Source organism: Giraffa tippelskirchi, chromosome 5 (genome assembly GCF_054371585.1).
Source record: "Giraffa tippelskirchi isolate mGirTip1 chromosome 5, T2T-mGirTip1v1.2.pri, whole genome shotgun sequence".
In the NCBI taxonomy this organism is placed as follows: domain Eukaryota; kingdom Metazoa; phylum Chordata; class Mammalia; order Artiodactyla; family Giraffidae; genus Giraffa; species Giraffa tippelskirchi.
Window position 1 is genome coordinate 87,261,127 of NC_137279.1, and position 23,553 is coordinate 87,284,679.

At 63.4% G+C, this 23,553-nt stretch overlaps 10 non-coding genes across 10 annotated transcripts; 4 read left to right on the top strand and 6 right to left on the bottom strand.

Moving 5' to 3' along the window:
• Positions 1-6,675: 6,675 nt before the first annotated feature.
• On the bottom strand, positions 6,676-6,747 carry TRNAE-CUC (transfer RNA glutamic acid (anticodon CUC)). The gene has a single exon. It is a non-coding gene; the product is annotated as a tRNA-Glu (tRNA).
• Positions 6,748-7,049: 302 nt separating this feature from the next.
• On the bottom strand, positions 7,050-7,121 carry TRNAG-UCC (transfer RNA glycine (anticodon UCC)). Its single transcript has one exon. It is a non-coding gene; the product is annotated as a tRNA-Gly (tRNA).
• Positions 7,122-7,876: 755 nt separating this feature from the next.
• Positions 7,877-7,948, bottom strand: TRNAD-GUC (transfer RNA aspartic acid (anticodon GUC)). Its single transcript has one exon. It is a non-coding gene; the product is annotated as a tRNA-Asp (tRNA).
• Positions 7,949-8,491: 543 nt separating this feature from the next.
• TRNAL-CAG (transfer RNA leucine (anticodon CAG)) lies at positions 8,492-8,574 on the top strand. The gene has a single exon. It is a non-coding gene; the product is annotated as a tRNA-Leu (tRNA).
• Positions 8,575-9,993: 1,419 nt separating this feature from the next.
• Positions 9,994-10,064, top strand: TRNAG-GCC (transfer RNA glycine (anticodon GCC)). The gene has a single exon. It is a non-coding gene; the product is annotated as a tRNA-Gly (tRNA).
• Positions 10,065-17,123: 7,059 nt separating this feature from the next.
• TRNAE-CUC (transfer RNA glutamic acid (anticodon CUC)) lies at positions 17,124-17,195 on the bottom strand. The gene has a single exon. It is a non-coding gene; the product is annotated as a tRNA-Glu (tRNA).
• A 294-nt stretch (positions 17,196-17,489) lies between these two features.
• Positions 17,490-17,561, bottom strand: TRNAG-UCC (transfer RNA glycine (anticodon UCC)). Its single transcript has one exon. It is a non-coding gene; the product is annotated as a tRNA-Gly (tRNA).
• A 755-nt stretch (positions 17,562-18,316) lies between these two features.
• On the bottom strand, positions 18,317-18,388 carry TRNAD-GUC (transfer RNA aspartic acid (anticodon GUC)). The gene has a single exon. It is a non-coding gene; the product is annotated as a tRNA-Asp (tRNA).
• A 543-nt stretch (positions 18,389-18,931) lies between these two features.
• Positions 18,932-19,014, top strand: TRNAL-CAG (transfer RNA leucine (anticodon CAG)). The gene has a single exon. It is a non-coding gene; the product is annotated as a tRNA-Leu (tRNA).
• A 1,419-nt stretch (positions 19,015-20,433) lies between these two features.
• TRNAG-GCC (transfer RNA glycine (anticodon GCC)) lies at positions 20,434-20,504 on the top strand. Its single transcript has one exon. It is a non-coding gene; the product is annotated as a tRNA-Gly (tRNA).
• The last annotated feature ends 3,049 nt before the right edge of the window (positions 20,505-23,553 follow it).

Below are 23,553 nucleotides of genomic sequence, written 5' to 3' on the forward strand. Positions count from 1 at the left end.
TCAATCACACTACGTTTGCACAGCCAGGGGCAAGGAAGTTGCCGCATCTGGCAAGGATACCTCCCTTTTCCCGGGAGGGTCCCTGGAGCATCGCCTTGCAGGAGGAGTTGCAAAGAAGTCCACCAGCTCCCGGCGGACTGTACTCTCGATTCATCTTTTGTCCCTGGGCAGAGAGAGGTTTCCACCAGCAACGCCCTCACCAGCTCAAACACCACCCCCTCCCCTGAAACCCTCTTGCCCGCCTCAGCTCAGCATCAGCCCTGCCCCAAGAGCACCACCACCTCAGCCTGCACCTTCACCATCGCCCTACTCCGCCAACCGGGCCCATCGCCCCCCCACCCTGCTCCCCCCGCCCCACCCCCATCTCCCCCATCCCCAACACCCGCCGCAGGCCCCGTTCCTCCCTCAGCCATGGCAAATCCTGCTCTTGTCAAGGAACCTGCCTTTGCTTTTGTCCCACTGGACTGCCTTCCCCCGTCCCACCCCCACCCCCACCCCCACCCCCACCCCCACCCCCGGCCTGCTCCTTTTTCTGCTTCTTCCAACACAGGTGGAACTGATTTACATCCCTGGGTTAGTTTCAGGTGCACAGCAAAGTGATTCAGTCCCCTGTTCTCTTTCAGGTGATTTTGCATTGTAGCTGAAGGCGAGATTCGAATACAGTTCGCATGCTACACAGTAAAGCTTTGTTGCTTACCTACTGTACCTATAGGATGTCCTATCTCTCCATCCGACTCCAACTTTCCTCCCTCCCCTGCCTTTCCCCTTGGGTAGCCCGGTGTACGGTTTCTCCAAACCGTCTGAACGTCGGTTTCCCCTTTGCACGTGGATTCCTTTGTGTTAGTTGTTAGGTTCCACAAAGCTTTGTCCCTCTCCACCCGACTCACTTCACCAAGTGGACTCTTGCGTGGGTCCATCTGGCGTTGGGGCCCACGGCAAAGGCTGCTCCTTCTTGATGGCTGCGTCATATTCCACGGGACAGATACGCCTCATCTTCTTGTGCCGGCCACCTGCCGACGGGCACTTGGGCGTATCCCATGTCCCGGCTACGGCATAGAGGGCTGCGATGACCCTGGGGGATGCCTGCATCTCTACCCATTAGGGCTTTGGTCTTCTCCCGATGGGTACCCAGCATTGGGTTTGCTGGGTCATATGGGAAGCTCTTCTTCTTCCTATCGTTGGACCGACCCTCGACGGACTGACTTCCATGTAGTAGCAGATGCTGTTCTGGAAGGGTAGGATACTGGATCTTATTCCCTGTGGTATCCTGTGTATCCTTGTGGCTCCTCTCCTTTCTATGCAGTCCTACTACGGTATATCCGTGGAGCCCAGCTCCTCATTCATCCCTCCGGCCCTGACTTTGCCCTTGGGAAGCCCCAAGTTGCTTTCCTGTGGCTGGGTGTCTGTCGCTGTTTGGCACAGGGATTAAGGTGTACAACACTTTAGAATCCACCCATCTGTGCCCTTCTCTGTGTCTTCCCTCACCGAGGGTAATAGTCTGCAGCTCCGGCCGCTGTTGCTGCCAGTGACACTATTTGTCTCTTGTGGACGGCTCAGAGACACCCCATTCTCTGCCTTTCTCTGGTACTGCATCTTCGTGGGTGAGCCGTTGGTGACGGACACTAGGGTTCTCTCCTCGCCTCGGCTGTGGCGCACGGTGCTGCAGTGACCGTGGGGTTTGCACGTGTCTTGCCGAATCCAGAGCTGCGGCTTTCACGGATATGTACCCAGGGTTGGGATCGTGATAGCTCACCTGTTTCCGGCTTACTCAGTTACCTATCGATTTAGCTTAATTTTTAAACCTTCCTCCAATGTCGTAGTGGCGGCTGTGGGAGAAGTACAGTGGGTTTCCAATAGTGTGCTCATGTCCGACGGACTGCAAAGCGGTTCTGTTTCCCATGTACAGATTTCAGATTTCCTACGTGTTTTCAGACTCTTTTCCGTTGGAGGTCATTACAGGATACTGACTCTTAGTCCCTGCGTTGAACTGGATAAGCTTGTGGCTTCTCCCTTTACACATGGTCCTGCGGATCTGTTCGTTGCAGCTCCACAGCCATCCCTCCACCGCTGCCTTACCGCTTGCGTTACCCTACGGTGGTTTTCTTTGGGAGTCGGTTTCTCTTCGGCAAATAGGTTCGTGTCGTATTAGTTTACACATTCCACATGCGTTTGTCCAACTCGGTCTGACTTTCTTCACCGAGTGTCAAGAGTCTCTAGGTCCATCGTGGCTTTTGACAAGTGGCAATGCTTCCCTTCTTTCTTTATGACCGAGTGATATGTCCATGCTCCATCTATGCCACATCTTCTTGTGCCCGCCATTTGTGGATGGGCACTGGGGCTTGTTCCACGTCTCGGCTGTGGCAAATACTGCTGCTACATACATGGCGGTGTAGGGACCTTTAGATCTCTCCGAGTTTGGTACTCTGCAGGTATGTACCCTGGAGGGGGTGTGCTCGGTCATATGGGAGCTCTCCTCGGTCCTCACGAAATCTCGGCCACCCCCGCTCCCTACCACCACACCCCATCCCACCCTGACCCCCAGCAATGTCACACCCGAGACTGGACATTTGCTCCTGATGAGTGGTGACTTTGGGCTCTGGGGCGGTACGGTGGGCCCAGGCCTTTCAGCCCGGGTCTGGCCCCTGTCTGGCACTCCGTTGCTGTCGTTCGCTTGCCTGCGTCCCAGCCACCGCCCAGAGCCCCAGCCCACCGCTGAGCCTGAGCACCCTGCACCACCACGCAGCAGTGTGGCACGCACGCTGACACGCCACCCCGCCCGAATGGAGCCCCCCCCCACTGTCACCGCCTGCCATCTGCCTTTCCTGCCACCCTCCAGGCTCGGCCCCATCTACCCGCCACCAAGCCCCTGGAGCCCCGGCCCATCTCTCACACGTCCTTGTCCTTCCCTGCCCTGCCCCGGTGTCCCCCAGTGCGGGCCTCCCTCCGGCTCCTCCGACCCACCCATACCGCACGCCCACCCCTAACGCAGATCTGTCCCAGCCTCACACATGTGCCTGGCATGGCGTCGCCACCGCCCCCATGCTTCTGCAGAGGCCCCGCTCCAGTGGCCTGCCGATCTTTCTTTCGGCCAGGTCCCCGCCAGCCCCACGCCTCCCCCTTCCCGCCGGCACTCCGCGCAGACGCCCCGCCCAAGCACCCCTGGGCCTGCCTCCCAGCACCCGGCTCGCCACCGCCCCCTCTCCCTGCCATCGTTCTGCCCCATTCCCTGATCCACGTGGGGCGGCCACCAACCATGGCCCCAAGCGCCTTCGGCCCGCACTCTCAGCCATGCACGCTGGCGCCCAAGGCCCCGGCAGGGGCGTCGAGGAAACCTCCTGCGGCGACGGCAAGCACACGTCGGGCCACGGGGGATCCACTGCCACAGGGGAATCGGCTCTGTCCCATCGCGCCCGAGTGTGCCGCCCTCGCCGCACGTTGGTGCGCTTCATCGGCCGTCCACTTCCCCTCCCCGCGAAGGACACGGTCCTTGAACAGACGAGACATCCTTTGCTGACACACCAGCCCAAGATCTGGCGGAGAGGAGGCTGCGGTGGGCGATTACCCTCGGGGAGAGTTCCTAGGGGAAGACGATGACAGGTTGGGGAGAGGGATGGAGTGGATCCTGGATAGACGGTTTGGAGAGAATGGGAAACTATAAGAGGTCATAACTAGGTGAGGGGTATGTGGAACAGGGCGCTCTGTGTGTGTGTGGGGGGGTGTGTGTGTGTGCATGCGCGCGCGAGCCCGAGTGCCCACCCTGGGTTAGGAGTGGGGGAGGGAGACCTGGGTACATCTTGCCTCACTCCGGTAGCACTGAGAGCTGTGGTCAGGCAAGGGAAATACCACGCCGGTTGGGGTGTCCACCCTGGCAGGCATCGCGGCCTCGAGCGCATCTGCCGCCTCCCGGCTGGTTGGCTAGGTTTTCCCGGCCGGCCCGCCCCGCCCGGATCTGCCTTCTCTCTCACTTCCACGGCTGCCGTGGTGTGACTCGCGGCACAGGTCCACATTCATCTTCACCCCTGTGCCTCCGGGGGAGCGAAGAAGAACGCAAGAGCCTCTTGATGAATGTGAAAGAGGAGAGTGAAAACGTTGGCTTACAACTCAGCATTCAGAAAACGAAGGTCGTGGCATCCGGTCCCATCACTTCATGGCAAATGGATGGGGACACAAGGGAACCCGGGAGAGACTTCATCTTGTTCAGTTCAGTTCAATCGCTCAGTCGTGTCCGACTCTTTGCGACTCCGTGAATTGCAGCACGCCAGGCCTCTCTGTCCATCACCAACTCCCGGAGTCTACCCAAACCCATGTCCATCGAGTCGGTGATGCCATCCAACCATCTCATCCTCTGTCGTCCCCTTCTCCTCCTGCCCTCCACCCTACCCAGCATTAGGGTCTTTTCCAATGAGCCAACTCTTCGCATGAGGTGGCCAAAGTACTGGAGCTTCAGCTTCAACATCAGTCCTTCCAGTGAACACCCAGGATTGATCTCCTTTAGGATGGACTGATTGGATCTCCTTGCGGTCCAAGGGACTCTCAAGAGTCTTCTCCAACAGCACAGTTCAAAAGCATCAATTCTGCGGCGCTCAGCTTTCTTCACCGTCCAACTCTCACATCCATACACGACCACCGGAAAAGCCATAGCCCTGACTAGACGGGCTTTTGTTGGCGAAGTAATGTCTCTGCTTTTCAGTACGCTATCTAGGTTGTCCATAACCTTCCTTCCAAGGAGTAAGCGTCTTTTAATTTCATGGCTGCAATCACCATCAGCAGTGATTTTGGAGCCCAAGAAAATGAAGTCTGACACTGTTTCCACTGTCTCCCCATCTATTTCCCATGAAGCGATGGGACCAGATGGCAAGATCTTAGTTTTCTGAACGTTGAGCTTTAAGCCAACTCTTTCACTCTCCTCTTTCACTTTCATCAAGAGGCTCTTTAGTTCTTCTTCACTTTCTGCCATAAGGGTGGTGTCATCTGCATATCTGAGGTTATCGATATTTCTCCCGGCAATCTTGATTCCAGCTTGTGTTTCTTCCAGCCCAGCGTTTCTCATGATGTCCTCTGCATAGAAGTTAAATAAGCAGGGTGACAACGTACAGCCTTGACGTACTCCTTTTCCTATTTGGAACCAGTCTGTTGTTCCATGTCCAGTTCTAACTGTTGCTTCCTGACCTGCATACAGGTTTCTCAAGAGACAGGTCAGATGGTCTGGTATTCCCATCTCTTTCAGAATTTTCCACAGTGTATTGTGATCCACACAGTCAAAGGCTTTGGCATCGTCAATAAAGCAGAAATAGATGTTTTTCTGGAACGCTCTTGCTTTTTCGATGATCCAGCGGATATTGGCAAGTTGATCTCTGGTTCCTCTGCCCTTTCTAAAACCAGCTTGAACATCTGGAAGTTCACGGTTCACGTATTGCTGAAGCCTGACTTCATCTTGGGGGGCTCCCAAATCACTGCAGACGGTGGCTGCGGCCGTGAAATGTAAACGACGTTCGCTCCTTGGGAGAGAAACTATGACCAAAACTAGACAGCATATTGAAAAGCAGAGACGTGACTCTGCGAGGCGGCTCCCTCTTGGGAAAGCTACGGGTTCTCCAGTAGTCCACGTACAGATGTGAGAGTTGGAGTATAAAGAAGCTGAGCGCCGGAGAATAGATGCTTTTGAAGTGCGGTGTTGGAGAAGACTCTTGAGAGTCCCTTGGACTGCCGGGAGCTCGAACCAGTGAATCGTAGGGGAAATCAGTCCTGAATATTCATTGGAAGGACTGATGCTGAAGCTGAAACTCCCATCCTCTGGCCACCCGATGCGAAGGACTGACTCACTGCAAAAGCCCCTGATGGAAGGCAGGAGGAGACGGGGACGACACGCCAGAAGATGAGGTGGTTGGATGGCATCACCGACTGGACGGACACGAGTTTGAGTGAGCTCCGGGAGTTGGTGATGGACAGGGAGGCCTGGGCTGCTGCAGTGCACTGAGCGACTGAACTGGTACTGATGCCTCCCGGGCGCCGTGGTCCGCCTCCCAGAGCCCACTCAAGACCAGAACCCTCTCGGAGTCAGCAGCGCCGCACGGGGGTCACAGGCAGCCCGGGACCGGGCGCGCAATGGCCGAGCCGCCCAGAGAGGGGCTGGCATGAGGGACATGGGAAGGGAGGCGCGACCGCGGCCACCGGCCCCACTCCCAGAGGCAGATCCCCCTCGCTCACCTTCGGCTGTGGCCACCGCCACCGCCACCGCCACCGCCACCGCCACCGCCACCGCCGCTGCCGGCCGGCGCGGGCGCCCACCGCAGCCCCCTCCCCTCCCCCCCACCCTCCCCCACCCCGCCTCCTTCCCACCACCAACAGCAGGAGAACCAGCACAAGGCCGGGAGCATCACCGCCGCCGCCTCCAGGGGCACCAGCCGCAGCCCCTCACGGGGGAGGGAGGCCGGGGATGGGAGGCCTCAGGCGGGTCGTGGTGGAAGCGGTGCGCGGTTGCCACCGAGACCAAAAGGTTTGCCCCCGGGGACGCCGTGGCGGGGGGGCCCTGCATCCTGCTTGGGCTGGAGGTGCAGGTGCCCGGGGGCCTCTGTCGCAGCGCTGGGGCCCGCGGAGCCAGCGTAGGCTAAAAGGGTGGAAAGGTCCGGCGGCGAGGAGATCGGGAGGTGGCAGGCGGAGAGGAAGAAGAAAGGCTTCCCTGACCGGGAATCGAACCCGGGCCGCGGCGGTGAGAGCGCCGAATCCTAACCACTAGACCACCAGGGAGCGCCGGGACTCGGCCCTCGCCTGCTCCCGCTGAACCCAGCGCCTCCATGCCACCTTGGTGCCCACACCCGGCCTCCGCAAGTCCAGCCGCCCGCCCGCCCGCCCGCCCGCCCGCCCTCCCTGTCAGTCCGCCTGCCCTAGCGTGCGTCTTGTTTTCGGCACCCTCAAAACACTGTCCCTCGCCGCCGGCTTCTCGCGCCCACGCCAAAAGCCGCGGGCCAGCTGGCTCCCTGCTCCAAGCGCTCTCTCCCCCGAACGCCCCTGCCGGGAGGGCGCTGCAACTCAGCAAAAGGTCGGCCCGCTGCGTTGGCCGGGAATCGAACCCGGGTCAACTGCTTGGAAGGCAGCTATGCTCACCACTATACCACCAACGCTGCACAGCCCGGGCCGCCGCCAGACGCCGGCCCCGGGCTCGCCCCAGCACACTCCTGCCGCCGCCGCCGCCGCCGCATCCCTGCCCCGACGCCCCGTCAGCCGGCGGCTCTGCGCCGCCGCCGGCGCTCCCAGCAGCCGCGCGGCGCCCCATCTGCGCCAGCGCTACGCAGCAGCCGGGGTCCACCGGCGTGCCCGCCCCGGGGCGCCGCTCCCGCGCCCTTGCGGCCCTCCGGCCCTTCGCTCCCCGCCGCGGCCCGCGGACGCCTCCGCCCTCACCCCCGGGGGGCAAGGCGGGGCACGCAGCTCGCAGCTGCCAGCACCCAGCTGGCCAAAGCCCTTCTCCACCGGGCGCTGGGCGACGCCACTTGCCACGACGACAGGGGCACACGGGACCCACGCGCCTGCACGCCTCCCGGCGCTGTGCCGCGCCGCGCCGCGGGGGCGTCGCGAGCCTAGGAGCCCACTGCGGCAGCCACTGTGGGCGGGCGGGCCGCAAGATCCGGCTATGGTCGGGCAAGGCCGTGGGGTCGCCAAGGAGGCCCTGGCTCCGCCGTGGCGACCGAGCGCCCGGCGACGACCAAGGGCTCGGGCTGGAGGGCTGCACGGCTCGAGGGGGTCGACGGTCGGTAGACCGGGCCCCGCCGTGGGCGGCGCCCCGGCGCCTCGCCCAAAGGCGGAGGGAGGAGACGAAGGGCCCTTGGGGGCCAGGCGGCGGGCCAGAGAGCGACCGCGGCCACCAAAAAGGGTGTGTTGCCTCCCCGTCGGGGAATCGAACCCCGGTCTCCCGCGTGACAGGCGGGGATACTCACCACTATACTAACGAGGACGGCGGCGACCGCCCTGCCGCCCGGCCGCTCTCGGGCTCTCGGGCTGCCTGCCGACGCCTCCCCCTGCCCGCCACGGGCCCCGACCCGACCGCACACCAAACCAGCCGCCTCAGTCAGAGCGGCAGCCCCCGACCCCGACAGGGACGCGGACCCGGGGGACACGGGAAACTCCTAGCGCGCGCCGCCTCTTGCCTGCAACGCGGCCATTCCGCCGGGAGAAGGGGGCCCGAGAAGGCACGCGAGGCTGCGAGGACACGGTGGGCGCGCCGCCGGCCCGCGTCTGGCGAGGACAGGCGCGGGTGGGTAGGGGCCGGCACGCCAAGGGTCCGGCTGGGTCCGGGGCCAGGCGTGGGCGAGGGCGCGACCGGCGGCGGAGCCAGGCGCCTCGGCCGGCCGCCGCGCGCCGGCTCCGTCGCTCACGCACACCAGACGGCCGCCCGCCTGCCTGGCGCGGCGCACCGCGCGTCCCGCCAAGGGCGCCGGGGCTCGCGCCGCGTCGGGTCCCAGCCAGGCGAGCGGCCACGCGCCCGCCCAGGCCCGCCGTCAGGATGGCCGAGCGGTCTAAGGCGCTGCGTTCAGGTCGCAGTCTCCCCTGGAGGCGTGGGTTCGAATCCCACTCCTGACAAGCCAGCCTTTTGGCCCGCCCGACAAACGCGCCCGTCCTCCCCGCGCCACTGCCGTTCTCCACACACGCCCTCCCCGCCACCTGCAGCCCACACCAGGAACCTTCAGTCCTTCTCAGCGCATCTGTCCTCCCCAGCTGGCTGCGCCTGCAGCTGCCGGTTTTCCTGCCTCCCCGCCTCCCCGCCTCCCCTTCGCCCACCCTCGCCCATCCCCCCACTCCCACTCCCACTCCCACGGCCCCGCTCCACCCCGCCCCCGTCCGCGCCGACGCACGCAGCCCCGCGGCGGGTGGCAAGCCCTCCTCGCTTCGCCAGCGCTCCGACTTCTGCCTGGTGAACGGCCAAGTCGCTCTCGCAGCCTTGCTTCCCCGTCCGCCCCGGGCAGCTCTCCCTCCGGCCGGCACCCTGTCGTCCGCGCCCGCCCGGCCGCCCCGCCTGTGCTCCCCAGCCACACCGAGGCGGCCGAGCCCCCGCCTTGGCCGCCTGGGGTGCTGCGTGCCCTCGAGGCTTCACCGCCTTGCGGCCTTGGCCGGGCCACACCTGCCTGCCTCCCGCCCGGGACGCGTGCCACCCAGCCTTCCTGCTGGCCAGCCAACACCGGCCCTCCGTGCACGAGTCCGTCCCGGGAAGGGTGCTCCGCTGGGGAGTGAGCGGAAGCCCTGCGTGCCCGTCCACCCCACCCACAGGCGCCCGGCCCGCGCCCCCGACCTCGGCGCCACCGCGCCCGTTCCCGGGGAAAGCCGCTGCCCGGGCCGGAGCCAGGCTCGCCCTGGCGCGCTCGCTGCCTCAGCCTGCAGTCGCCGAGCCAGGAGCCGCTCTGCCAAAGGGCCCCTCCTCACCACCACCAATCCGTCAGAGCCGGACCCCTCGGGAGCGCAGGAGCCAGGGTGTCACACGCCTTTGCGTCCTTGGGCCTGAGCGCCGCTCTGCGCGTCGCGCTCCCACGCTCGCGCATCCGGCACGGCCCGAGCCCGGAGTCCCGGCCCCCGCCCGCTCTCGCACGCCCCACCCCGCCCCGGCCGGAAAGCCAGCCCGCCAGAGGGACTTTGGGTCGGGACTCCGCGGTCGCTGAGAGGAACGTCGGTGCGCGGCCGCAGCGACCACGCAGCGCCTGCCCTGACAGGGATCCCCGCGCCGGCCAGACGGCGTCGGCTCGCGGGCCCCTCGGGCGGCACCGACAGCGTCGCGGCGGCCGTGGTCGGCGCAGAAGGCGCGGGAGCCGCGTCCCGAGTGGGCCGGCGTCCCGCCGCCCGGGGGTCCCTCGAGGGCTCGCGCCCCGGGGTCCTGCACGCGCCCGGATCCTGGCTTTCAGGTCGCCCGCCCGATGGAGCAGAGAGATGCCCACGGGCGAGCAGTGAGCAGTGACGGGCGGGTGGCGGCCAGCGCCTCTGGGGCAGCGGCGGGCGGCGGCGGCCACCGGTGCATGGGTGGTTCAGTGGTAGAATTCTCGCCTGCCACGCGGGAGGCCCGGGTTCGATTCCCGGCCCATGCAGCCACTGCGTCCCCTTTTGGTCCCGCAGGGCAGCCCCAGGGCCCAGCTAGGTCTGCCCACTGAAACGCGCTCAAGGCAGGGCTCCTGCAACCGCTGGCTGCTCCCTGCCGCCAGCTGCCTCTCCCGCGCGGACGGCCCCCCACCCCACACACTCTCGGCCCTGCTGCCGAGGCTCCGTGGCCCCAAACCCCGCAGGCTCAGCCGCCCGTGCGCCCAGATACCTCCCCTGTGTTTACTCGCTTCCTCACCCGGACCCAGCCGGTGGCTCAGGGATTTCACTGGAAGGAATACCCCACCGCTGGCGCCCAGCCGCCTCCCCTCTTCACCTTTCCTCACGTCTCCAAGCTCCCTGGCTCACTCTCCCCACACTCCGAAAATCAATCACACTACGTTTGCACAGCCAGGGGCAAGGAAGTTGCCGCATCTGGCAAGGATACCTCCCTTTTCCCGGGAGGGTCCCTGGAGCATCGCCTTGCAGGAGGAGTTGCAAAGAAGTCCACCAGCTCCCGGCGGACTGTACTCTCGATTCATCTTTTGTCCCTGGGCAGAGAGAGGTTTCCACCAGCAACGCCCTCACCAGCTCAAACACCACCCCCTCCCCTGAAACCCTCTTGCCCGCCTCAGCTCAGCATCAGCCCTGCCCCAAGAGCACCACCACCTCAGCCTGCACCTTCACCATCGCCCTACTCCGCCAACCGGGCCCATCGCCCCCCCACCCTGCTCCCCCCGCCCCACCCCCATCTCCCCCATCCCCAACACCCGCCGCAGGCCCCGTTCCTCCCTCAGCCATGGCAAATCCTGCTCTTGTCAAGGAACCTGCCTTTGCTTTTGTCCCACTGGACTGCCTTCCCCCGTCCCACCCCCACCCCCACCCCCACCCCCACCCCCACCCCCACCCCCGGCCTGCTCCTTTTTCTGCTTCTTCCAACACAGGTGGAACTGATTTACATCCCTGGGTTAGTTTCAGGTGCACAGCAAAGTGATTCAGTCCCCTGTTCTCTTTCAGGTGATTTTGCATTGTAGCTGAAGGCGAGATTCGAATACAGTTCGCATGCTACACAGTAAAGCTTTGTTGCTTACCTACTGTACCTATAGGATGTCCTATCTCTCCATCCGACTCCAACTTTCCTCCCTCCCCTGCCTTTCCCCTTGGGTAGCCCGGTGTACGGTTTCTCCAAACCGTCTGAACGTCGGTTTCCCCTTTGCACGTGGATTCCTTTGTGTTAGTTGTTAGGTTCCACAAAGCTTTGTCCCTCTCCACCCGACTCACTTCACCAAGTGGACTCTTGCGTGGGTCCATCTGGCGTTGGGGCCCACGGCAAAGGCTGCTCCTTCTTGATGGCTGCGTCATATTCCACGGGACAGATACGCCTCATCTTCTTGTGCCAGCCACCTGCCGACGGGCACTTGGGCGTATCCCATGTCCCGGCTACGGCATAGAGGGCTGCGATGACCCTGGGGGATGCCTGCATCTCTACCCATTAGGGCTTTGGTCTTCTCCCGATGGGTACCCAGCATTGGGTTTGCTGGGTCATATGGGAAGCTCTTCTTCTTCCTATCGTTGGACCGACCCTCGACGGACTGACTTCCATGTAGTAGCAGATGCTGTTCTGGAAGGGTAGGATACTGGATCTTATTCCCTGTGGTATCCTGTGTATCCTTGTGGCTCCTCTCCTTTCTATGCAGTCCTACTACGGTATATCCGTGGAGCCCAGCTCCTCATTCATCCCTCCGGCCCTGACTTTGCCCTTGGGAAGCCCCAAGTTGCTTTCCTGTGGCTGGGTGTCTGTCGCTGTTTGGCACAGGGATTAAGGTGTACAACACTTTAGAATCCACCCATCTGTGCCCTTCTCTGTGTCTTCCCTCACCGAGGGTAATAGTCTGCAGCTCCGGCCGCTGTTGCTGCCAGTGACACTATTTGTCTCTTGTGGACGGCTCAGAGACACCCCATTCTCTGCCTTTCTCTGGTACTGCATCTTCGTGGGTGAGCCGTTGGTGACGGACACTAGGGTTCTCTCCTCGCCTCGGCTGTGGCGCACGGTGCTGCAGTGACCGTGGGGTTTGCACGTGTCTTGCCGAATCCAGAGCTGCGGCTTTCACGGATATGTACCCAGGGTTGGGATCGTGATAGCTCACCTGTTTCCGGCTTACTCAGTTACCTATCGATTTAGCTTAATTTTTAAACCTTCCTCCAATGTCGTAGTGGCGGCTGTGGGAGAAGTACAGTGGGTTTCCAATAGTGTGCTCATGTCCGACGGACTGCAAAGCGGTTCTGTTTCCCATGTACAGATTTCAGATTTCCTACGTGTTTTCAGACTCTTTTCCGTTGGAGGTTATTACAGGATACTGACTCTTAGTCCCTGCGTTGAACTGGATAAGCTTGTGGCTTCTCCCTTTACACATGGTCCTGCGGATCTGTTCGTTGCAGCTCCACAGCCATCCCTCCACCGCTGCCTTACCGCTTGCGTTACCCTACGGTGGTTTTCTTTGGGAGTCGGTTTCTCTTCGGCAAATAGGTTCGTGTCGTATTAGTTTACACATTCCACATGCGTTTGTCCAACTCGGTCTGACTTTCTTCACCGAGTGTCAAGAGTCTCTAGGTCCATCGTGGCTTTTGACAAGTGGCAATGCTTCCCTTCTTTCTTTATGACCGAGTGATATGTCCATGCTCCATCTATGCCACATCTTCTTGTGCCCGCCATTTGTGGATGGGCACTGGGGCTTGTTCCACGTCTCGGCTGTGGCAAATACTGCTGCTACATACATGGCGGTGTAGGGACCTTTAGATCTCTCCGAGTTTGGTACTCTGCAGGTATGTACCCTGGAGGGGGTGTGCTCGGTCATATGGGAGCTCTCCTCGGTCCTCACGAAATCTCGGCCACCCCCGCTCCCTACCACCACACCCCATCCCACCCTGACCCCCAGCAATGTCACACCCGAGACTGGACATTTGCTCCTGATGAGTGGTGACTTTGGGCTCTGGGGCGGTACGGTGGGCCCAGGCCTTTCAGCCCGGGTCTGGCCCCTGTCTGGCACTCCGTTGCTGTCGTTCGCTTGCCTGCGTCCCAGCCACCGCCCAGAGCCCCAGCCCACCGCTGAGCCTGAGCACCCTGCACCACCACGCAGCAGTGTGGCACGCACGCTGACACGCCACCCCGCCCGAATGGAGCCCCCCCCCCACTGTCACCGCCTGCCATCTGCCTTTCCTGCCACCCTCCAGGCTCGGCCCCATCTACCCGCCACCAAGCCCCTGGAGCCCCGGCCCATCTCTCACACGTCCTTGTCCTTCCCTGCCCTGCCCCGGTGTCCCCCAGTGCGGGCCTCCCTCCGGCTCCTCCGACCCACCCATACCGCACGCCCACCCCTAACGCAGATCTGTCCCAGCCTCACACATGTGCCTGGCATGGCGTCGCCACCGCCCCCATGCTTCTGCAGAGGCCCCGCTCCAGTGGCCTGCCGATCTTTCTTTCGGCCAGGTCCCCGCCAGCCCCACGCCTCCCCCTTCCCGCCGGCACTCCGCGCAGACGCCCCGCCCAAGCACCCCTGGGCCTGCCTCCCAGCACCCGGCTCGCCACCGCCCCCTCTCCCTGCCATCGTTCTGCCCCATTCCCTGATCCACGTGGGGCGGCCACCAACCATGGCCCCAAGCGCCTTCGGCCCGCACTCTCAGCCATGCACGCTGGCGCCCAAGGCCCCGGCAGGGGCGTCGAGGAAACCTCCTGCGGCGACGGCAAGCACACGTCGGGCCACGGGGGATCCACTGCCACAGGGGAATCGGCTCTGTCCCATCGCGCCCGAGTGTGCCGCCCTCGCCGCACGTTGGTGCGCTTCATCGGCCGTCCACTTCCCCTCCCCGCGAAGGACACGGTCCTTGAACAGACGAGACATCCTTTGCTGACACACCAGCCCAAGATCTGGCGGAGAGGAGGCTGCGGTGGGCGATTACCCTCGGGGAGAGTTCCTAGGGGAAGACGATGACAGGTTGGGGAGAGGGATGGAGTGGATCCTGGATAGACGGTTTGGAGAGAATGGGAAACTATAAGAGGTCATAACTAGGTGAGGGGTATGTGGAACAGGGCGCTCTGTGTGTGTGTGGGGGGGTGTGTGTGTGTGCATGCGCGCGCGAGCCCGAGTGCCCACCCTGGGTTAGGAGTGGGGGAGGGAGACCTGGGTACATCTTGCCTCACTCCGGTAGCACTGAGAGCTGTGGTCAGGCAAGGGAAATACCACGCCGGTTGGGGTGTCCACCCTGGCAGGCATCGCGGCCTCGAGCGCATCTGCCGCCTCCCGGCTGGTTGGCTAGGTTTTCCCGGCCGGCCCGCCCCGCCCGGATCTGCCTTCTCTCTCACTTCCACGGCTGCCGTGGTGTGACTCGCGGCACAGGTCCACATTCATCTTCACCCCTGTGCCTCCGGGGGAGCGAAGAAGAACGCAAGAGCCTCTTGATGAATGTGAAAGAGGAGAGTGAAAACGTTGGCTTACAACTCAGCATTCAGAAAACGAAGGTCGTGGCATCCGGTCCCATCACTTCATGGCAAATGGATGGGGACACAAGGGAACCCGGGAGAGACTTCATCTTGTTCAGTTCAGTTCAATCGCTCAGTCGTGTCCGACTCTTTGCGACTCCGTGAATTGCAGCACGCCAGGCCTCTCTGTCCATCACCAACTCCCGGAGTCTACCCAAACCCATGTCCATCGAGTCGGTGATGCCATCCAACCATCTCATCCTCTGTCGTCCCCTTCTCCTCCTGCCCTCCACCCTACCCAGCATTAGGGTCTTTTCCAATGAGCCAACTCTTCGCATGAGGTGGCCAAAGTACTGGAGCTTCAGCTTCAACATCAGTCCTTCCAGTGAACACCCAGGATTGATCTCCTTTAGGATGGACTGATTGGATCTCCTTGCGGTCCAAGGGACTCTCAAGAGTCTTCTCCAACAGCACAGTTCAAAAGCATCAATTCTGCGGCGCTCAGCTTTCTTCACCGTCCAACTCTCACATCCATACACGACCACCGGAAAAGCCATAGCCCTGACTAGACGGGCTTTTGTTGGCGAAGTAATGTCTCTGCTTTTCAGTACGCTATCTAGGTTGTCCATAACCTTCCTTCCAAGGAGTAAGCGTCTTTTAATTTCATGGCTGCAATCACCATCAGCAGTGATTTTGGAGCCCAAGAAAATGAAGTCTGACACTGTTTCCACTGTCTCCCCATCTATTTCCCATGAAGCGATGGGACCAGATGGCAAGATCTTAGTTTTCTGAACGTTGAGCTTTAAGCCAACTCTTTCACTCTCCTCTTTCACTTTCATCAAGAGGCTCTTTAGTTCTTCTTCACTTTCTGCCATAAGGGTGGTGTCATCTGCATATCTGAGGTTATCGATATTTCTCCCGGCAATCTTGATTCCAGCTTGTGTTTCTTCCAGCCCAGCGTTTCTCATGATGTCCTCTGCATAGAAGTTAAATAAGCAGGGTGACAACGTACAGCCTTGACGTACTCCTTTTCCTATTTGGAACCAGTCTGTTGTTCCATGTCCAGTTCTAACTGTTGCTTCCTGACCTGCATACAGGTTTCTCAAGAGACAGGTCAGATGGTCTGGTATTCCCATCTCTTTCAGAATTTTCCACAGTGTATTGTGATCCACACAGTCAAAGGCTTTGGCATCGTCAATAAAGCAGAAATAGATGTTTTTCTGGAACGCTCTTGCTTTTTCGATGATCCAGCGGATATTGGCAAGTTGATCTCTGGTTCCTCTGCCCTTTCTAAAACCAGCTTGAACATCTGGAAGTTCACGGTTCACGTATTGCTGAAGCCTGACTTCATCTTGGGGGGCTCCCAAATCACTGCAGACGGTGGCTGCGGCCGTGAAATGTAAACGACGTTCGCTCCTTGGGAGAGAAACTATGACCAAAACTAGACAGCATATTGAAAAGCAGAGACGTGACTCTGCGAGGCGGCTCCCTCTTGGGAAAGCTACGGGTTCTCCAGTAGTCCACGTACAGATGTGAGAGTTGGAGTATAAAGAAGCTGAGCGCCGGAGAATAGATGCTTTTGAAGTGCGGTGTTGGAGAAGACTCTTGAGAGTCCCTTGGACTGCCGGGAGCTCGAACCAGTGAATCGTAGGGGAAATCAGTCCTGAATATTCATTGGAAGGACTGATGCTGAAGCTGAAACTCCCATCCTCTGGCCACCCGATGCGAAGGACTGACTCACTGCAAAAGCCCCTGATGGAAGGCAGGAGGAGACGGGGACGACACGCCAGAAGATGAGGTGGTTGGATGGCATCACCGACTGGACGGACACGAGTTTGAGTGAGCTCCGGGAGTTGGTGATGGACAGGGAGGCCTGGGCTGCTGCAGTGCACTGAGCGACTGAACTGGTACTGATGCCTCCCGGGCGCCGTGGTCCGCCTCCCAGAGCCCACTCAAGACCAGAACCCTCTCGGAGTCAGCAGCGCCGCACGGGGGTCACAGGCAGCCCGGGACCGGGCGCGCAATGGCCGAGCCGCCCAGAGAGGGGCTGGCATGAGGGACATGGGAAGGGAGGCGCGACCGCGGCCACCGGCCCCACTCCCAGAGGCAGATCCCCCTCGCTCACCTTCGGCTGTGGCCACCGCCACCGCCACCGCCACCGCCACCGCCACCGCCACCGCCGCTGCCGGCCGGCGCGGGCGCCCACCGCAGCCCCCTCCCCTCCCCCCCACCCTCCCCCACCCCGCCTCCTTCCCACCACCAACAGCAGGAGAACCAGCACAAGGCCGGGAGCATCACCGCCGCCGCCTCCAGGGGCACCAGCCGCAGCCCCTCACGGGGGAGGGAGGCCGGGGATGGGAGGCCTCAGGCGGGTCGTGGTGGAAGCGGTGCGCGGTTGCCACCGAGACCAAAAGGTTTGCCCCCGGGGACGCCGTGGCGGGGGGGCCCTGCATCCTGCTTGGGCTGGAGGTGCAGGTGCCCGGGGGCCTCTGTCGCAGCGCTGGGGCCCGCGGAGCCAGCGTAGGCTAAAAGGGTGGAAAGGTCCGGCGGCGAGGAGATCGGGAGGTGGCAGGCGGAGAGGAAGAAGAAAGGCTTCCCTGACCGGGAATCGAACCCGGGCCGCGGCGGTGAGAGCGCCGAATCCTAACCACTAGACCACCAGGGAGCGCCGGGACTCGGCCCTCGCCTGCTCCCGCTGAACCCAGCGCCTCCATGCCACCTTGGTGCCCACACCCGGCCTCCGCAAGTCCAGCCGCCCGCCCGCCCGCCCGCCCTCCCTGTCAGTCCGCCTGCCCTAGCGTGCGTCTTGTTTTCGGCACCCTCAAAACACTGTCCCTCGCCGCCGGCTTCTCGCGCCCACGCCAAAAGCCGCGGGCCAGCTGGCTCCCTGCTCCAAGCGCTCTCTCCCCCGAACGCCCCTGCCGGGAGGGCGCTGCAACTCAGCAAAAGGTCGGCCCGCTGCGTTGGCCGGGAATCGAACCCGGGTCAACTGCTTGGAAGGCAGCTATGCTCACCACTATACCACCAACGCTGCACAGCCCGGGCCGCCGCCAGACGCCGGCCCCGGGCTCGCCCCAGCACACTCCTGCCGCCGCCGCCGCCGCCGCATCCCTGCCCCGACGCCCCGTCAGCCGGCGGCTCTGCGCCGCCGCCGGCGCTCCCAGCAGCCGCGCGGCGCCCCATCTGCGCCAGCGCTACGCAGCAGCCGGGGTCCACCGGCGTGCCCGCCCCGGGGCGCCGCTCCCGCGCCCTTGCGGCCCTCCGGCCCTTCGCTCCCCGCCGCGGCCCGCGGACGCCTCCGCCCTCACCCCCGGGGGGCAAGGCGGGGCACGCAGCTCGCAGCTGCCAGCACCCAGCTGGCCAAAGCCCTTCTCCACCGGGCGCTGGGCGACGCCACTTGCCACGACGACAGGGGCACACGGGACCCACGCGCCTGCACGCCTCCCGGCGCTGTGCCGCGCCGCGCCGCGGGGGCGTCGCGAGCCTAGGAGCCCACTGCGGCAGCCACTGTGGGCGGGCGGGCCGCAAGATCCGGCTATGGTCGGGCAAGGCCGTGGGGTCGCCAAGGAGGCCCTGGCTCCGCCGTGGCGACCGAGCGCCCGGCGACGACCAAGGGCTCGGGCTGGAGGGCTGCACGGCTCGAGGGGGTCGACGGTCGGTAGACCGGGCCCCGCCGTGGGCGGCGCCCCGGCGCCTCGCCCAAAGGCGGAGGGAGGAGACGAAGGGCCCTTGGGGGCCAGGCGGCGGGCCAGAGAGCGACCGCGGCCACCAAAAAGGGTGTGTTGCCTCCCCGTCGGGGAATCGAACCCCGGTCTCCCGCGTGACAGGCGGGGATACTCACCACTATACTAACGAGGACGGCGGCGACCGCCCTGCCGCCCGGCCGCTCTCGGGCTCTCGGGCTGCCTGCCGACGCCTCCCCCTGCCCGCCACGGGCCCCGACCCGACCGCACACCAAACCAGCCGCCTCAGTCAGAGCGGCAGCCCCCGACCCCGACAGGGACGCGGACCCGGGGGACACGGGAAACTCCTAGCGCGCGCCGCCTCTTGCCTGCAACGCGGCCATTCCGCCGGGAGAAGGGGGCCCGAGAAGGCACGCGAGGCTGCGAGGACACGGTGGGCGCGCCGCCGGCCCGCGTCTGGCGAGGACAGGCGCGGGTGGGTAGGGGCCGGCACGCCAAGGGTCCGGCTGGGTCCGGGGCCAGGCGTGGGCGAGGGCGCGACCGGCGGCGGAGCCAGGCGCCTCGGCCGGCCGCCGCGCGCCGGCTCCGTCGCTCACGCACACCAGACGGCCGCCCGCCTGCCTGGCGCGGCGCACCGCGCGTCCCGCCAAGGGCGCCGGGGCTCGCGCCGCGTCGGGTCCCAGCCAGGCGAGCGGCCACGCGCCCGCCCAGGCCCGCCGTCAGGATGGCCGAGCGGTCTAAGGCGCTGCGTTCAGGTCGCAGTCTCCCCTGGAGGCGTGGGTTCGAATCCCACTCCTGACAAGCCAGCCTTTTGGCCCGCCCGACAAACGCGCCCGTCCTCCCCGCGCCACTGCCGTTCTCCACACACGCCCTCCCCGCCACCTGCAGCCCACACCAGGAACCTTCAGTCCTTCTCAGCGCATCTGTCCTCCCCAGCTGGCTGCGCCTGCAGCTGCCGGTTTTCCTGCCTCCCCGCCTCCCCGCCTCCCCTTCGCCCACCCTCGCCCATCCCCCCACTCCCACTCCCACTCCCACGGCCCCGCTCCACCCCGCCCCCGTCCGCGCCGACGCACGCAGCCCCGCGGCGGGTGGCAAGCCCTCCTCGCTTCGCCAGCGCTCCGACTTCTGCCTGGTGAACGGCCAAGTCGCTCTCGCAGCCTTGCTTCCCCGTCCGCCCCGGGCAGCTCTCCCTCCGGCCGGCACCCTGTCGTCCGCGCCCGCCCGGCCGCCCCGCCTGTGCTCCCCAGCCACACCGAGGCGGCCGAGCCCCCGCCTTGGCCGCCTGGGGTGCTGCGTGCCCTCGAGGCTTCACCGCCTTGCGGCCTTGGCCGGGCCACACCTGCCTGCCTCCCGCCCGGGACGCGTGCCACCCAGCCTTCCTGCTGGCCAGCCAACACCGGCCCTCCGTGCACGAGTCCGTCCCGGGAAGGGTGCTCCGCTGGGGAGTGAGCGGAAGCCCTGCGTGCCCGTCCACCCCACCCACAGGCGCCCGGCCCGCGCCCCCGACCTCGGCGCCACCGCGCCCGTTCCCGGGGAAAGCCGCTGCCCGGGCCGGAGCCAGGCTCGCCCTGGCGCGCTCGCTGCCTCAGCCTGCAGTCGCCGAGCCAGGAGCCGCTCTGCCAAAGGGCCCCTCCTCACCACCACCAATCCGTCAGAGCCGGACCCCTCGGGAGCGCAGGAGCCAGGGTGTCACACGCCTTTGCGTCCTTGGGCCTGAGCGCCGCTCTGCGCGTCGCGCTCCCACGCTCGCGCATCCGGCACGGCCCGAGCCCGGAGTCCCGGCCCCCGCCCGCTCTCGCACGCCCCACCCCGCCCCGGCCGGAAAGCCAGCCCGCCAGAGGGACTTTGGGTCGGGACTCCGCGGTCGCTGAGAGGAACGTCGGTGCGCGGCCGCAGCGACCACGCAGCGCCTGCCCTGACAGGGATCCCCGCGCCGGCCAGACGGCGTCGGCTCGCGGGCCCCTCGGGCGGCACCGACAGCGTCGCGGCGGCCGTGGTCGGCGCAGAAGGCGCGGGAGCCGCGTCCCGAGTGGGCCGGCGTCCCGCCGCCCGGGGGTCCCTCGAGGGCTCGCGCCCCGGGGTCCTGCACGCGCCCGGATCCTGGCTTTCAGGTCGCCCGCCCGATGGAGCAGAGAGATGCCCACGGGCGAGCAGTGAGCAGTGACGGGCGGGTGGCGGCCAGCGCCTCTGGGGCAGCGGCGGGCGGCGGCGGCCACCGGTGCATGGGTGGTTCAGTGGTAGAATTCTCGCCTGCCACGCGGGAGGCCCGGGTTCGATTCCCGGCCCATGCAGCCACTGCGTCCCCTTTTGGTCCCGCAGGGCAGCCCCAGGGCCCAGCTAGGTCTGCCCACTGAAACGCGCTCAAGGCAGGGCTCCTGCAACCGCTGGCTGCTCCCTGCCGCCAGCTGCCTCTCCCGCGCGGACGGCCCCCCACCCCACACACTCTCGGCCCTGCTGCCGAGGCTCCGTGGCCCCAAACCCCGCAGGCTCAGCCGCCCGTGCGCCCAGATACCTCCCCTGTGTTTACTCGCTTCCTCACCCGGACCCAGCCGGTGGCTCAGGGATTTCACTGGAAGGAATACCCCACCGCTGGCGCCCAGCCGCCTCCCCTCTTCACCTTTCCTCACGTCTCCAAGCTCCCTGGCTCACTCTCCCCACACTCCGAAAATCAATCACACTACGTTTGCACAGCCAGGGGCAAGGAAGTTGCCGCATCTGGCAAGGATACCTCCCTTTTCCCGGGAGGGTCCCTGGAGCATCGCCTTGCAGGAGGAGTTGCAAAGAAGTCCACCAGCTCCCGGCGGACTGTACTCTCGATTCATCTTTTGTCCCTGGGCAGAGAGAGGTTTCCACCAGCAACGCCCTCACCAGCTCAAACACCACCCCCTCCCCTGAAACCCTCTTGCCCGCCTCAGCTCAGCATCAGCCCTGCCCCAAGAGCACCACCACCTCAGCCTGCACCTTCACCATCGCCCTACTCCGCCAACCGGGCCCATCGCCCCCCCACCCTGCTCCCCCCGCCCCACCCCCATCTCCCCCATCCCCAACACCCGCCGCAGGCCCCGTTCCTCCCTCAGCCATGGCAAATCCTGCTCTTGTCAAGGAACCTGCCTTTGCTTTTGTCCCACTGGACTGCCTTCCCCCGTCCCACCCCCACCCCCACCCCCACCCCCACCCCCACCCCCACCCCCGGCCTGCTCCTTTTTCTGCTTCTTCCAACACAGGTGGAACTGATTTACATCCCTGGGTTAGTTTCAGGTGCACAGCAAAGTGATTCAGTCCCCTGTTCTCTTTCAGGTGATTTTGCATTGTAGCTGAAGGCGAGATTCGAATACAGTTCGCATGCTACACAGTAAAGCTTTGTTGCTTACCTACTGTACCTATAGGATGTCCTATCTCTCCATCCGACTCCAACTTTCCTCCCTCCCCTGCCTTTCCCCTTGGGTAGCCCGGTGTACGGTTTCTCCAAACCGTCTGAACGTCGGTTTCCCCTTTGCACGTGGATTCCTTTGTGTTAGTTGTTAGGTTCCACAAAGCTTTGTCCCTCTCCACCCGACTCACTTCACCAAGTGGACTCTTGCGTGGGTCCATCTGGCGTTGGGGCCCACGGCAAAGGCTGCTCCTTCTTGATGGCTGCGTCATATTCCACGGGACAGATACGCCTCATCTTCTTGTGCCAGCCACCTGCCGACGGGCACTTGGGCGTATCCCATGTCCCGGCTACGGCATAGAGGGCTGCGATGACCCTGGGGGATGCCTGCATCTCTACCCATTAGGGCTTTGGTCTTCTCCCGATGGGTACCCAGCATTGGGTTTGCTGGGTCATATGGGAAGCTCTTCTTCTTCCTATCGTTGGACCGACCCTCGACGGACTGACTTCCATGTAGTAGCAGATGCTGTTCTGGAAGGGTAGGATACTGGATCTTATTCCCTGTGGTATCCTGTGTATCCTTGTGGCTCCTCTCCTTTCTATGCAGTCCTACTACGGTATATCCGTGGAGCCCAGCTCCTCATTCATCCCTCCGGCCCTGACTTTGCCCTTGGGAAGCCCCAAGTTGCTTTCCTGTGGCTGGGTGTCTGTCGCTGTTTGGCACAGGGATTAAGGTGTACAACACTTTAGAATCCACCCATCTGTGCCCTTCTCTGTGTCTTCCCTCACCGAGGGTAATAGTCTGCAGCTCCGGCCGCTGTTGCTGCCAGTGACACTATTTGTCTCTTGTGGACGGCTCAGAGACACCCCATTCTCTGCCTTTCTCTGGTACTGCATCTTCGTGGGTGAGCCGTTGGTGACGGACACTAGGGTTCTCTCCTCGCCTCGGCTGTGGCGCACGGTGCTGCAGTGACCGTGGGGTTTGCACGTGTCTTGCCGAATCCAGAGCTGCGGCTTTCACGGATATGTACCCAGGGTTGGGATCGTGATAGCTCACCTGTTTCCGGCTTACTCAGTTACCTATCGATTTAGCTTAATTTTTAAACCTTCCTCCAATGTCGTAGTGGCGGCTGTGGGAGAAGTACAGTGGGTTTCCAATAGTGTGCTCATGTCCGACGGACTGCAAAGCGGTTCTGTTTCCCATGTACAGATTTCAGATTTCCTACGTGTTTTCAGACTCTTTTCCGTTGGAGGTTATTACAGGATACTGACTCTTAGTCCCTGCGTTGAACTGGATAAGCTTGTGGCTTCTCCCTTTACACATGGTCCTGCGGATCTGTTCGTTGCAGCTCCACAGCCATCCCTCCACCGCTGCCTTACCGCTTGCGTTACCCTACGGTGGTTTTCTTTGGGAGTCGGTTTCTCTTCGGCAAATAGGTTCGTGTCGTATTAGTTTACACATTCCACATGCGTTTGTCCAACTCGGTCTGACTTTCTTCACCGAGTGTCAAGAGTCTCTAGGTCCATCGTGGCTTTTGACAAGTGGCAATGCTTCCCTTCTTTCTTTATGACCGAGTGATATGTCCATGCTCCATCTATGCCACATCTTCTTGTGCCCGCCATTTGTGGATGGGCACTGGGGCTTGTTCCACGTCTCGGCTGTGGCAAATACTGCTGCTACATACATGGCGGTGTAGGGACCTTTAGATCTCTCCGAGTTTGGTACTCTGCAGGTATGTACCCTGGAGGGGGTGTGCTCGGTCATATGGGAGCTCTCCTCGGTCCTCACGAAATCTCGGCCACCCCCGCTCCCTACCACCACACCCCATCCCACCCTGACCCCCAGCAATGTCACACCCGAGACTGGACATTTGCTCCTGATGAGTGGTGACTTTGGGCTCTGGGGCGGTACGGTGGGCCCAGGCCTTTCAGCCCGGGTCTGGCCCCTGTCTGGCACTCCGTTGCTGTCG